At 49.7% G+C, this 13,940-nt stretch overlaps 8 pseudogenes; 4 read left to right on the forward strand and 4 right to left on the reverse strand.

Moving 5' to 3' along the window:
* Positions 1-179: 179 nt before the first annotated feature.
* Positions 180-298, reverse strand: LOC144000198 (5S ribosomal RNA; annotated as a pseudogene).
* Positions 299-356: 58 nt separating this feature from the next.
* On the reverse strand, positions 357-476 carry LOC144000172 (5S ribosomal RNA; annotated as a pseudogene).
* Positions 477-571: 95 nt separating this feature from the next.
* LOC144000243 (5S ribosomal RNA) lies at positions 572-690 on the reverse strand (annotated as a pseudogene).
* Positions 691-4,427: 3,737 nt separating this feature from the next.
* LOC144000223 (5S ribosomal RNA) lies at positions 4,428-4,546 on the reverse strand (annotated as a pseudogene).
* A 3,567-nt stretch (positions 4,547-8,113) lies between these two features.
* LOC144000181 (5S ribosomal RNA) lies at positions 8,114-8,232 on the forward strand (annotated as a pseudogene).
* Positions 8,233-8,901: 669 nt separating this feature from the next.
* On the forward strand, positions 8,902-9,020 carry LOC144000222 (5S ribosomal RNA; annotated as a pseudogene).
* Positions 9,021-9,119: 99 nt separating this feature from the next.
* On the forward strand, positions 9,120-9,238 carry LOC144000203 (5S ribosomal RNA; annotated as a pseudogene).
* Positions 9,239-9,398: 160 nt separating this feature from the next.
* On the forward strand, positions 9,399-9,517 carry LOC144000247 (5S ribosomal RNA; annotated as a pseudogene).
* Positions 9,518-13,940: the final 4,423 nt, after the last annotated feature.

The raw sequence follows: 13,940 nt of genomic DNA on the forward strand, positions 1-13,940 counted from the left end.
CCCTAGATCTTGGTACAGTACTTTATCCGTGCCTCGAATCATTGTGATTGATGGAAGGCAGACTCACAGTTGCGAATATACCTGTATCAAGTATTGTTCAGCTGCTTTTTGCTCTGTATTTCTCTGTTGCATTATGTACTTCCCTATTGGATAAAAAATTATATTTGAAAAAAAAAAGAAGCCTACGACACCTGGTATTCCCAGGAGGTCTCCCATCCAGGCATTAACCAGGCCCGCCCCTGCTTAGCCTCCAAGATCAGATGAGATGGAACAGATTCAGGGTGATGTGGCTGTAGGCACTCTCAACTCTCTTGACAAACACTAAGATGGTCACCTTGGAAACAAGCGGAAAAAATAGCCTACGGCATCTGGAAATCCCAGGCGGTCTCCCATCCAGGTACTAAACTGGTCCCAACCCTGCTTAGCCTCTGAGATCAGATGAGATTGGGCTCTTTCAGGGTGGTGTGGCCGTAGGAGATTTCTTCAGGCACTCTCAACCTTGACTAACGCCAATATGGTCACCTTGGGAAACAAACAAAAAAATCAAGTCAACGCCAACAACATGAGAAGAAGTCTACAGCACCTAGTATTCCCAGGTGGTCTCCCATCCAGGTATTAACAAGGCCCGACCCTGTTTAGTCTCTGAGATCAGACGAGATCTGGTGCTTTCAGGGTTATGTGGCCATAGGCGAGCTCTTCAGGCACTCTCAACCCTCTTGACAAACACCAAGATGGTCACCTTGGTAAACAAACAAAAAAAAAAAAAAAAGTCAACGCCAACAACATAAAAAGAAGCCTTCAGCACCTAGTATTCCCAGGTGGTCTCCAATCCAGGTACTAGCAAGGCCCGACCCTGTTTAGCCTCTGAGATCAGAGGAGATCGGGCGCTTTCAGGCTTATGTGCCCATAGGCAATCTCTTTGGGCACTCTCAACCCTCTTGACAAATGCCAAGATAGTCACCTTGGGAAACAAGCGAAAAAAAACAGATCAATGTCAACAACATAAAAAGAAGACTACGGCAGATGGTATTCCAAAGCCATCTCCCATCCAGGGACTAACTAGGCCCAACCCTTCTTAGCCTCAGAGATGAGAAGAGATAGGGCTCTTTCAGGGTGATGCTGCTGTAAGCGAACTCTTTGGGCACTCTCAACCCTCTTGACAAATGCCAAGATGTTCACCTTGGGAAACAAGCGAAAAAAAAAAAACGAATCTTGGACTGTTTCCCCATCACTAATGGGACGAGGCAGGGGTGCCCTCTGTCTCCCCTAATTTTTATTCTGACACTGGAACCACTTATGTGTCACGTTCGGAATGACCCGAATATTACTGCCATATCCAAACCCTCAGCACACCACAAAATTGCGGCGTGCGCTGACAATCTAATTTTTTTCGTCTCCAATCCACACATTTCGCTTCCCAATATACTCGCGGCTCTCCGGCGATACGGCAGCCTATCAAACAATAAAATCAACTGCACCGTCGGCTGTATTGAATATATCGGTCCCGGATGGTGAGGCCAAGAGGCTACGCTCCGCTTTTCCATTCTACTGAGCTGAAAAATCTATACGTTACCTGGGCGTTGACATCGCAGCGGATTTGGCGCAATTGTACCCGCTTAATTTTGTCCCTCTCCTGAATAGACTGAAATCTGATTTGGGAAACTGGCATGCTTTAAAACTGACCTGGTTCGGGCGCTGTAATGCATTCAAAATGACAGCCCTCCCGCGGATCTTATACTTGTTCCAGACATTACCGATCCGGTTACCCACAATTTTTTTCAGACAACTGCAGGTGCTGCTCCGGGACTTTATTTGGGCGCACAAACCGCCCAGAGCCCGTTTGCAATTGCTTGCCAGACCAAAGGACAAGGGGGGTCTGGGTCTCCCAGATCTCAGACAATACTACAGAGTGACTCTGCTAGCGAGAGTCGTTGATTGGCATTGTAATGGCCCACACAAGCAGTGGGTGGAGATGGAGATTGAGGATGGATCCATTCCCCTATTGACCTCCCCGTGGCTCCTGTCTTCCCTACCAAAAGACCTCAGAGATCACCCCGTAGTGGGAGCTACGTTGGCTGTTGTGCGGAGGTTGTTCCGCTGCACACACATTGCTCCCCTGCCGTCACCAATGACTCCGGTTATAGGTAATCCAGACTTCCTACCGGGATTTACCAACAAGAAACTGCGACAGTTGACAGTGGTGGGGAAACAGCCTCTGGGAGAGGTGTGGTCCTCGGGAGGGCTCCCGACCACGCAAACTGTCGCCGAGCTTTCTGACCCTCCGCTTGACTTGTTTAGTGCTTATCAACTTTGTCCCTTTCTTCTGGCCATACAAAGGGCCCCCTACACTCCTAGAGACCTGACGCCCTATGAATCCATATGTCACAAAAAGGAACCTGTGCGACACACCCTCTCCCTCCTGTACAACCTATTAAGTAGTCAGGAGGAGGAGTCGACCCCACCATTTATCCACAAATGGGAGAGGGACTTTGGCATCACATTTACCCCACAACAGATAGGGAAGATCCTGACATTAGTACATAAAGCTTCCATCGCAAACCAATATCAAGAATCAGGATACAAGATAGTCTCACGCTGGTGTAGAGTCCCATATCTTCTGAATAAAATGAATAGATCGATCCCAGATGTTTGTTGGAGGTGCAATTCAGATACGGGGACCATGGGACACATTTTCTGGGCATGCCCGGCCTTGACGAACTTTTGGGTGGAGGTGACCGGGACGATAAAAACTCTCAGAAATGTAGATATCGCAGACAACCCAGCAGCGTGCCTTCTACACTTGACCGACCAGCCTGAGCCCCCATCCAAGGTGCTGTGGTATTCCAAAGTCAATCATATTCTCCGGATGGAAGAATTGACCGCCACCCTTCACAACACTGAAGAGGCATTTAGTGTTACATGGAGGCCCTGCAGGTATTTTACTGGTACTTGAGACTACATTCGGGAGGTGAGCAGCGCCCCTGTCCCAGAAAAAGACTGAACATCTAACGTTTACCTACGTAGGCCATGTCTGCCCTGGGTGGCATTCCCCCCCCCCTCCCTTTTTGTCTTTATTTTTCTTTTTTTCCCCGCCGCCATCCCCCCCCTCCTCTCTCTCCGTCTTTGCACTCTCTTCTTCCCCCGTCCTCCCTTTTGACTATGCCTTGTCTCCTTACTAGCCTTTGGGACCCAGAAGAACCCCAGGGTTCTGGACACGACCGGCTCATATTTTTCTCTGGTTCACATAGGTCATGATAAGCTGGCTCGCTGTGGTCCCAGTTGTTCTCCATGATTACATTTGTCCGAACGGAGCTGCATTAGTTATACTGTACTACATGTCGGAGGTGGGGTTTCTCTCTTTTCTGCATGAAACTCTAGGACTCCCCTCTGAGAACCCAGAGTTATTTTGCTTCCTATTTTTTGTTACCATGTAATTGTGACCCTGGGTCATGCTGTATGGTTGACTGTTATATTTATGTTGTTCTACTTATACTTAATAAAAGAAATAAAACAATAAAAAAAAATAAGTCAATGCCAACAACTTAAAAAAAAAGCCTATGGCATCGAGAAATCCCAGGCGGTCTCCCATCCAGGTACTAACCAGGTCCCAACCCTGCATAGCCTCTGAGATCAAATGAGATTTGGCTCTTTCAGGGTGATGCAGCCATAGTAGATTTTTTCAGGCACGCTCAACCCTCTTGACAAACGCCAAGATGGTCACCTTGGGAAACAAACAAAAAAAACAAGTCAACGCCAACAACATAAAAAGAAGCCTACCGCACCTAGTATTTCCAGGCGGTCTCCCATCCAGGTATTAACAAGGCGCGACCCTTTCTAGCCTCTGAGATCAGCGGAGATTGGGCGCTTTCAGGGTGATGTGCCCATAGGAAATCTCTTTGGGCACTCTCATCCCTCTTGAAAAGTGCCAAGATAGTCACCCTGGGAAACAAGCGAAAAAAAACAGGTCAACGCCAACAACATAAAAAGAAGAATACGGCACCTGGTATTCCAAGGCCATCTCCCATTCAAGTACTAACTAGGCCCAACCCTTCTTAGCCTCTGAGATCAGAAGAGATAGGGTGCTTTCAGGGTGATGCGGCTGTAAGCGATCTCTTTAGGCACTCTCAACCCTCTTGACAAATGCCAAGATAGTCACCTTGAGATACAAGCGAAAAAAAACAGGTCAATGTCAACAACATAAAAAGAAGAATACGGCACCTGGTATTCCAACGCCATCTCCCATCCAGGTACTAACTAGGCCCAACCCTTCTTAGCCTCAGAGAAGAGAAGAGATAGGGCTCTTTCAGGGTGATGCTGCTGTAAGCGATCTCTTTGGGCACTCTCAACCCTCTTGACAAATGCCAAGATGGTCACCTTGGGAAACAAGCAAAAAAAAAAAATGAATCAACGCCAACAACATAAAAAGAAGCCTACAATAACTGGTATTTCCAGGTGGTCTCCCATCCAGGTACTAACCAGGCCCGACTCTTCTTAGCCTCCAAAATCACATGAGATTGGGTGCTTTCAGAGTGATGTGGCCATAGGCAATCTCTTCAGGCACTCTCAACCCTCTTGACAAACACCAAGATGGTCACTTTGGGAAACAAGCAAAAAAAAACAGGTCAACGTCAACAACATAAAAAGAAGTCTATGACACCTGGTATTCCCAGGCAGTCTCCCATCCAGGTACTAACAAGGCCCGACTCTTCTTAGCCTCCAACATCAAACGAGATCGGGTGCTTTCAGGGTGATGTGCCCATAGGCAATCTCTTCAGGCACTTTGACAATCGCCAAGATTGTCACCTTGGGAAACAAGCAAAAAAAATAAAAATAAGTCGGAAGCTAGAGACAATACGGCCCGAGTCCTCAATTTAATCCATGCGGCGCATGTACAGGGAAGGCCCTTGCTTATGTTGTCAACGGACGCGGAGAAGGCCTTTGACAGGGTGGCCTGGCACTTTATGCAGGCCACCCTGGAACATATAGATAGGTCTTGGCCCCAACATGATGATGTCGCTTTACTCCACACCGTCGGCAGCGGTACGGGTGAACGAGTGGTGCTCGGACTCTTTCCCCATCACTAATGGGATGAGGCAGGGGTGCCATCTGTCTCCCCTAATTTTTATTCTGACACTGGAACCACTTATGTGTCACGTTCGGAATGACCCTAATATTACTGGCATATCCAAACCCTCGGCACACCACAAAATTGCGGCGTACGCTGATGTTATAATTTTTTCCGTCTCCAATCCACACATTTTGCTTCCCAATATACTTGCGTCTCTCCAGCGATACGGCAGCCTATCAAACTATAAAATCAATTGCGCCAAGTCGGCTGTATTGAATATATCGGTCCCGGATGGTGAGGCCAAGAGGCTCCACTCCGCTTTTCCATTCTACTGGGCTGAAAAATCTATACGTTACCTGGGCGTTGCGGATTTAGCGCAATTGTACCCGCTTAATTTTGTCCCTCTCCTGAATAGACTGAAATCTGATTTGGGAAACTGGCATGCTTTAACACTGACCTGGTTCGGGCGCTGTAATGCATTCAAAATGACGGCCCTCCCGCGGATCTTATACATGTTCCAGACATTACCGATCTGGTTACCCCCAATTTTTTTCAGACAACTGCAGGTGCTGCTCCGGGACTTTATTTGGGCGCGCAAACCGCCCAGAGCCCGTTTGCAATTGCTTGCCAGACCAAAGGACAAGGGGGGTCTGGGTCCCCCAGATCTCAGACAATACTACAGAGTGACTCTGCTAGCGAGAGTCGTTGATTGGCATTGTAATGGCCCACACAAGCAGTGGGTGGAGATGGAGATTGAGGATGGATCCATTCCCCTATTGACCTCCCCGTGGCTCCTGTCCACCCTACCAAAAGACCTCAGAGGTCACCCCCTAGTGGGAGCTATGTTGGCTGTTGTGCGGAGGTTGTTCCGCTGCACACACATTGCTCCCCTGCTGTCACCAATGACTCCGGTTATAGGTAATTCAGACTTCCCACCGGGATTTACCAACAAGAAACTGCAACAGTTGACAGTGGTGGGGAAACAGCGTCTGGGAGAGGTGTGGCCCTCGGGAGGGCTCCCGACCACGCAAACTGTCTCCGAGCTTCTGACCCTCCGCTTGACTTGTTTAGTGCTTATCAACTTCGTCACTTTCTTCTGGCCATACAAAGGGCCCCCTACACTCCTAGAGACCTGACGCCCTATGAATTAATCTGTCACAAAAGGGAACCTGTGCGACACACCCTCTCCCTCCTGTACAACCTATTAAGTAGTCAGGAGGAGGAGTCGACCCCCACCATTTATCTACAAATGGGAGAGGGACTTAGGCATCATATTTACCCCACAACAGATAGGGAAGATCCTGACCTTAGTACATAAAGCTTCCATCGCAAACCAATATCAAGAATAAGGATACAAGATAGTCTCACGCTGGTATAGCCTCTATATACCACAGCCTGTCTTCTGTATACGCTAGACTGTAAAAACCAGCTAGAATACACCAGCCTGTCTTCTGTACCCACTAGAATCTCTGTATACACTACCCAGTCTTCTGTATACACTGTCAACTTGGATGTATACCCAAGCCTGTCTTCTGTATACACTAGTCTCTCTATATGCACTTTCCTTTCTGTATACTCTCGACCCTCTCTATACATTAACCTCTCAATATACACTAACATGTTTGCATATACTAGCCTCTCTTTAAATTAGCCTCTCTGTGTACCCCAGCCTCACTGTTTACTCTAGCATCTCTATATACTCAAGCCTATCTACATAAACGAGTCTGTATTCTGTATTCACTAGCCTTTCTTCTGTATGCTGTAGTCTTCTATATATACCAGCTTCTCTGTACACCCTTGCATCTCTGTAAACACTGTGTAAACTAGCCAGTCTTATGTATACACTCGCCGACTGTATACACTAGACTCTCTGAATACACTAAACTCTCTGTATACCACAACCTGTCTTCTGTATACACTAGACTGTAAAAACTAGCTAGAATACACCAGCCTGTCTTCTGTACCCACTAGACTCTCTGTATACACTACCCAGTCTTCTGTATAGAATGTCAGCTTTGATGTATACCCAAGCCTGTCTTCTGTATACACTAGCTTCTCTATATGCACTGTCCTTTCTGTATACACTCGACTCTCTCTATACACTAACCTCTCTATATACACTAACATCTTTGTATATACTAGCCTCTCTTTAAACTAGCCTCTCTGTGTACCCCAGCCTCACTGTTTACTCTAGCATCTCTGTATACTCAAGCCTATCTACATACACGAGTCTGTATTCTGTATTCACTAGCCTTTCTTCTGTATGCTGTAGTCTTCTATATATACCAGCTTCTCTGTACACCCTAGCACTGTAACAGTGATAGGTTCCTGTATTACAGAAACAGAACACCAGCAATAAGGTGTATACTGTGCAGGATGCACACAACACCCACTCTAACTTCTGCACTGCAGATGCATGTATTGCAGAAATTGAACAGCAGTAATAAAGGGTAGCTTCAGGTGTGTACTGTGCAGGAGGCACAGAACACCCACTGTAACAGTGCTAGGTTCCCAAGCAGTAAAGACACTGTCCCTGCCTATCGTCCTCTTTCCCTGACCACCGCAACACAGTATACAAGGCCGCCGCGCTGGCGGCCTTATATAGTGTGGGGTGTGTACTAAACCCCCCTGAGCTATAATTGGCCACAGGAATCCTGCCTGTGGTGAATTGTGGCTCTCCTCACAGAGGATGTCACATCTGTTCTTATTATATAGAACCTATTATGCTCCTCGTAAACTTTTTCAGTTTGGCCGAACGGCCAGACGCAAGTTGCCCCCGGTGCATGTTTTGGAGATGCCCGAAGTTGATCGGCTACTGGACAGAGGTGACAGGAACCATTGATCGGATGTTTGGAACCTCCACCAGGATGGATGCGAAGTATTTTCTCCTGGGATTAGTTGAAGGAGTTGGAAACCCGGGAAGTAGCCAGATGGCAGTTCTGAGATGCCTATTTCAGGCAAGGAAACTGATTGCTCAACCCTGCTTAGCCTCCAATGTTGGCAATTACTTGGTTTTTTTCACTTGTTTCCCAAGATGACCATGTTGCCTATGGCCCCATCACCTTGAAAGTGCCTGATCTTGTCTGATCTCAGAGGCTAAGCATTGTCGGGCCTGATTAGTAACTGGATGGGAGACCAACTGGGAATACCAGGTGCCGTAGGATTCTTTTTAAGTTGTTGGCGTTGACATGGTTTTTTTTTTCCGCTTGTTTCCCAAGGTGATCATCTTGGCATTTGTCAAGAGGGCTGAGAGAGCCCAAAGAAATCTCCTACGGCCACATCCCCCTGAAAGCGCCCAATCTCATCTGATCTCAGAGGCTAACCAGGGTCCGGCCTGGATAGTACCTAATTAAAGGTGCCATAGGAATCTTTTTATATTGTTGGCTTTGACTTGTTTTTCATTTGCTTGTTTCCCAAGGTGACCATTTTAGCATCAGCCAAGAGTTTTGAGTATGTCCCAAAGCGTTCGCCTGATCTCAGAGGCTAAGCAGGGTCTGGGTCAGATGGGAGACCGCCAGGGTCTATGTTGTTGGCGTTGACCTATTTTTTTTCACTTGTTTGCCAAGATAACCATCTTGGTATTTGTCAAGAGGGTTGAGAGTGTCTAAATAAAACACCTATGGCCACATCACCCTGAAAGCGCACAATCTCATCTGATCTCGGAGGCCTAGCAATGTACGGCTTGGTTAATACCTGTATGGGAGACCATCTGTGAATACCAGGTGCCGTAGGCTTCTTTTTATGTTGTTGGCGTTTACCTGTTTATTTTCGCTTGTTTACCAAGGTGACCATCTTGGCGTTTAACAAGAGGGTTGAGAGTGCCCCAAGAGATCACCTACGGCCCCATCACCCTGAAAGCACCCAATCTCATCTGATCTCAGAGGCTAAACAGTGTCGGGCCTGGTTAGTACCTGGATGGGAGACCGCCTGGAAATACCAGGTGCCATAGGCTTCTTTTTATGTTGTTGGCTTTGAACTGTTTATTTCGCTTGTTTCTCAAGGCGACCATCTTGGCGTTTGTCAAGAGGGTTGGGCGTGTCTTGAAGAGAACGCTTACGGCCACATCACCCTGAAAGCACCCGATCTTGTCTGAATTCAGAGGCTAAGCAGTGTCAGGCCTGGTTAGTACCTGGATGGGAGACTGCCTGGGAAGACCAGGTGCCATAGAAGGATCTGGTCTGGTTAGTGTCTTGATTGGGAGATCGCCTGAGAATACTGGATGCCGTAGGCTTCTTTTTATGTTGTTGGCTTTGACCTGTTTTTTTTAGCTTGTTTCCCAAGGTGACCATCTCGGCCTTTGTCAAGAGGCTTCAGAGTGCCCAAAAGGAGTGCCTACGGCCAAATCACCCTGAAAGAGCGCAATCTCATCTGATCTCGGAGGCTAAGCAGCAATGGGCCTGGTTAGTACCTGGATGGGAGACAGCTTGGGAATACCAGGTGCCGTAGGCTTTTCATTATGTTGTCGGCGTTGACCTGTTTTTTCTCCCTTGTTTCCCAAGGTGACCATCTTGGCATTTGTCAAGAGGGTTGAGAGTGCACAAAGAATTTGCCATTTGGGCACAACACCCTGAAAGCGCCCAATCTCGTTTGGTCTCAGAGGCTAAGCAGGGTTGGGCCTGGTTTGTACCTGGATGGGAGACCGCCTGGGTTTTCCAAATGCCGCAGGCTTCTTTTTATGTTGTTGGCGTTGACTTGATTTTTTTTGTTTGTTTCCCAAGGTGACCATCTTGGCGTTTGTCAAGAGGGTTGAGTGTGCCTTTGATCTCAGAGGCTAAGCAGGGTTGGGACCTGGTTAGTACCTGGATGGGAGACCGCCTGGGATTTCTCGATGCCATAGGCTTTCATTTTAAGTTGTTGGCATTGACTTATTGTTTTTTAATTTTATTATTCTTTTGTTAAGTAGAACATAAATATAACAGTCAACCATACAGCATGACCCAGGGTCACAATTACATGGTAACAAAAAATAGGCAGCCAAATAACTCTGGGTTCTCAGAGGGGAGTCCTACAGTTTCATGCAGAAAAGAGAGAAACCCCACCTCCAACATGTAGTACAGAAGTACTGAGTAACGGAGTAGTGCAGCTCCGTTCAGACAAATGTAATCATGGAGAACAATTGGGACCACAGCGAGCCAGCTTATCATGACCTACGTGAACCAGAGTAAAATATGAGCCGGTCATGTCCAGAACCCTGGGGTTCTTCTGGGTCCCGAAGGCTAGTAAGGAGACAAGGCATAGTCAAAAGGGAGGACGGGGGAAGAAGAGAGTGCAAAGACGGATAGAGAGGAGGTGGGGGGATGGCGGCGGGGAAAAAAAGAAAAATAAAGACAAAAAGGGAGGGGGGGAATGCCACCCAGAGCAAACATGGCCTACGTAGGTAATCGTTAGATGTTCAGTCGTTTTCTGGGACAGAGGCACTGCTCACCTCCCGAATGTAGTCTCGAGTACCAGTAAAATACCTCCAGGGCCTCCATGTAACACTAAATGCCTCTTCAGTGTTGTGAAGGGTGGCGGTCAATTCTTCCATCCGGAGAATATGATTGACTTTGGAATACCACAGCACCTTGGATGGGGGCTGAGGCTGCCTCCACAGTGCGGGAATGCAGGCCCGGGCGGCATTCAGGAGTTGCATCGTGAGGGTTTTTTTGTATTTTCGAACAGGCTGTTCGGTCAAGTGTAGAAGGCACGCTGCTGGGAACCCAAAAGTTCCTCAAGGCCGGGCATGCCCAGAAAAGGTGTCCCATGGTCCCCATATCTGAATTTCACCTCCAACAAACATCCGGGATCGATCTATCCATTTTATTCAGAAGGTATGGGACTCTATACCAGCGTGAGACTATCTTGTATCCTGATTCTTGATATTGGTTTGCGATGGAAGCTTTATGTACTAAGGTCAGGATCTTCCCTATCTGTTGTGAGGTAAATGTGATGCCTAAGTCCCTCTCCCATTTGTGGATAAATGGTGGGGGTCGACTCCTCCTCCTGACTACTCAATAGGTTGTACAGGAGGGAGAGGGTGTGTCGCACAGGTTCCCTTTTGTGACAGATGGATTCATAGGGTGTCAGGTCTCTAGGAGTGTAGGGGGCCCTTTGTATGGGCAGAAGAAAGTGACGAAGTTGATAAGCACTAAACAAGTCAAGCTGAGGGTCAGAAAGCTCGGCGACAGTTTGCGTGGTCGGGAGCCCTCCCGGGTGCCAAACCTCTCCCAGACGCTGTTTCCCCACCACTGTCAACTGTCGCAGTTTCTTGTTGGTAAATCCCGGTGGGAAGTCTGGATTACCTATAACCGGAGTCATTGGTGATGGCAGGGGAGCAATGTGTGTGCAGCGGAACAACCTCCGCACAACAGCCAACGTAGCTCCCACTACGGGGTGACCTCTGAGGTCTTTTGGTAGGGAGGACAGGAGCCACGGGGAGGTCAATAGGGGAATGGATCCATCCTCAATCTCCATCTCCACCCACTGCTTGTGTGGGCCATTACAATGCCAATCAACGACTCTCGCTAGCAGTAGTATTGTCTGAGATCTGGGAGACCCCCCTTGTCCTTTGGTCTGGCAAGCAATTGCAAACGGGCTCTGGGTCCCGGAGCAGCACCTGCAGTTGTCTGAAAAAAATTGGGGGTAACCGGATCGGTAATGTCTGGAACATGTATAAGATCCGCGGGAGGGCCGTCATTTTGAATGCATTACATCGCCCGAACCGTTAAAGCATGCCAGTTTCCCAAATCAGATTTCAGTCTATCCAGGAGAGGGACAAAATTAAGCGGGTACAATTGCGCTAAATCCGCTGTGATGTCAAAGCCCAGGTAAAGTATAGATTTTTCAGCCCAGTAGAATGGAAAAGCGGAGCGGAGCCTCTTGGCCTCACCATCCGGGACCGATATATTCAATACAGCCGACTTGGCGCAATTGATTTTATAGTTTGATAGGCTGCCGTATCGCCGTAGAGACGCAAGTATATTGGGAAGCAAAATGTGTGGATTGGAGACGGAAAAAATTAGATCGTCAGCGTACGCCGCAATTTTGTGGTGTGCCGAGGGTTTGGCTATGCCAGTAATATTCGGGTCATTCCGAACGTGACACATAAGTGGTTCCAGTGTCAGAATAAAAATTAGGGGAGACAGAGGGCACCCCTGCCTCGTCCCATTAGTGATGGGGAAAGAGTCCGAGCATCACTCGTTCACCCGTACCGCTGCCGACGGCGTGGAGTAAAGCGTGGTCTAGTTATTAAAAGTTGGGACCCAGGGGGGCGTGACCGGAAGTCGACCCGGATGGCAGCCTAAATCTCCTGCTCTCCCTCCAGCCTCTGCTACACCGCACCTACGGGGAAAATCCAGCCCCATCCGATGGGGAAATCTAGGGCCACACGGTCCTCCAGCTCCAGGGGACCTCCCGCAGCCTCGTTGGGCACAGCCACGGTCCTTCTTCTCCACGACGGAGCTCCCGACCGACGGACCTCCCAAAATGGCGCGGGCTCCTTCTCCGGCCCGCAGGGCCCATCCGAACCTCCAGCACGGACCGGGGGATCGAGGGACACCGCGGCTGACATCCCCGGGCCTGGAGGCCTCCGGTGCGGTGAGTCGATCCCCGGTCCCGCCCGCCTCTGAGGCCGTCCAGCTAGACCTGCGGCCTACCACACCGCCCACGCCGCCGCCAGGACACAAGACTAGGCCCCCCCTGGGACCCTCTCTATCCCTGTGCTGCTCGGCACCGCAGTCCCCCCTCCGCACTCCTGCAGCTCTGGACGCCGGAGGGGAGTTCCTGTGCGGGACTGGACGGATCGGGGAGGGGGGTGGACTAGGCCTGGGGCCCTCTGGCAGTAGGTCCCCCCCTCCTCCGGACACTCAGTGCTCTTTGGCCTTGCCCAGGATGCTCCGGACGCCCCCAGACTCCAGTGCTGTGTCCGAGGGGTCCCCCCTTTCTTTTGCGGCTGAGGACTTCCCTGCCCTCCCCCCCCTGAGGAGCCCCTGTCCTGGGCGTACCGGGGGCCCGGGGGAATGGACGGACCCCTGCTGAATCCTGACTCGGGGTCGCCCCCACCTAAGTCTCAGAGGCTGGGCACCTCGGGGAACCCCTTCCCCCCACGCGGTCACGGGGGACGACCAGGGGTGTCGGCTTACCCAGGGGGACCCGTAGCCCTTCCACCCCAGGATACCAGGGGACGACACCAGCCACCTCCCTTGGCTCATACTTCAGAGTGGCCGGGGGTCTGGGATTCTCCCCCTGAGCATGCCCCCGCCTCTCGCACTGCTGGACCCGTGGACCCTAGGCCACTGTCGCCACGTCATCGCATAGACCGGGACAACCCGGGAGACATGACCACAACACCACTGCACCCTCAGTGGCAATTATACTTACAAGCGATCCCTACCAAAGAGGATTTTAAACAATTGATTGAAGATGTCAAATCCACGTGTCGGGCGGAAATACAAATGCTCCACTCTGGCCTTAAGCACCTTGCGGACAGGGTGGAGATGGCTGAAGAGGAGATACAAGAGGCCAAAATTGCGGTCCACAAAATCCAAACGCAAGGGGCTGAACACCATCTGCTCCTGAGAGATATGCAGCGCCATGTGGAGGACTTGGACAACAGGGGGCGCCGGCACAACATCAGAGTGCGAGGGGTTCCGGAGTCGGAGGGCCCGGAGGACGCTCAGATTATCTTGCAGGAACTATTCAACACTCTCCTCGGAGAACCCCCCACTAAATTTATTGAGATGGATAGAGCTCATAGGGCCCTACGCCCCAAAAATGCTACTTCTGGCCCCAGGGACTTTATTTGCAGAGTCAACTCGTTCCACCTTAAGGAGGATATCCTGCGACAAGCCCATTTAGCCCGTGAGGTGTCTTTCCGGAACCACCCAGTGCAACT

The sequence above is a fragment of the Lithobates pipiens genome, unplaced genomic scaffold, assembly GCF_037356315.1.
Source record: "Lithobates pipiens isolate NorthernLeopardFrog02 unplaced genomic scaffold, aLitPip1_a1.2 Scaffold_191, whole genome shotgun sequence".
Classification (NCBI taxonomy): Eukaryota; Metazoa; Chordata; class Amphibia; order Anura; family Ranidae; genus Lithobates; species Lithobates pipiens.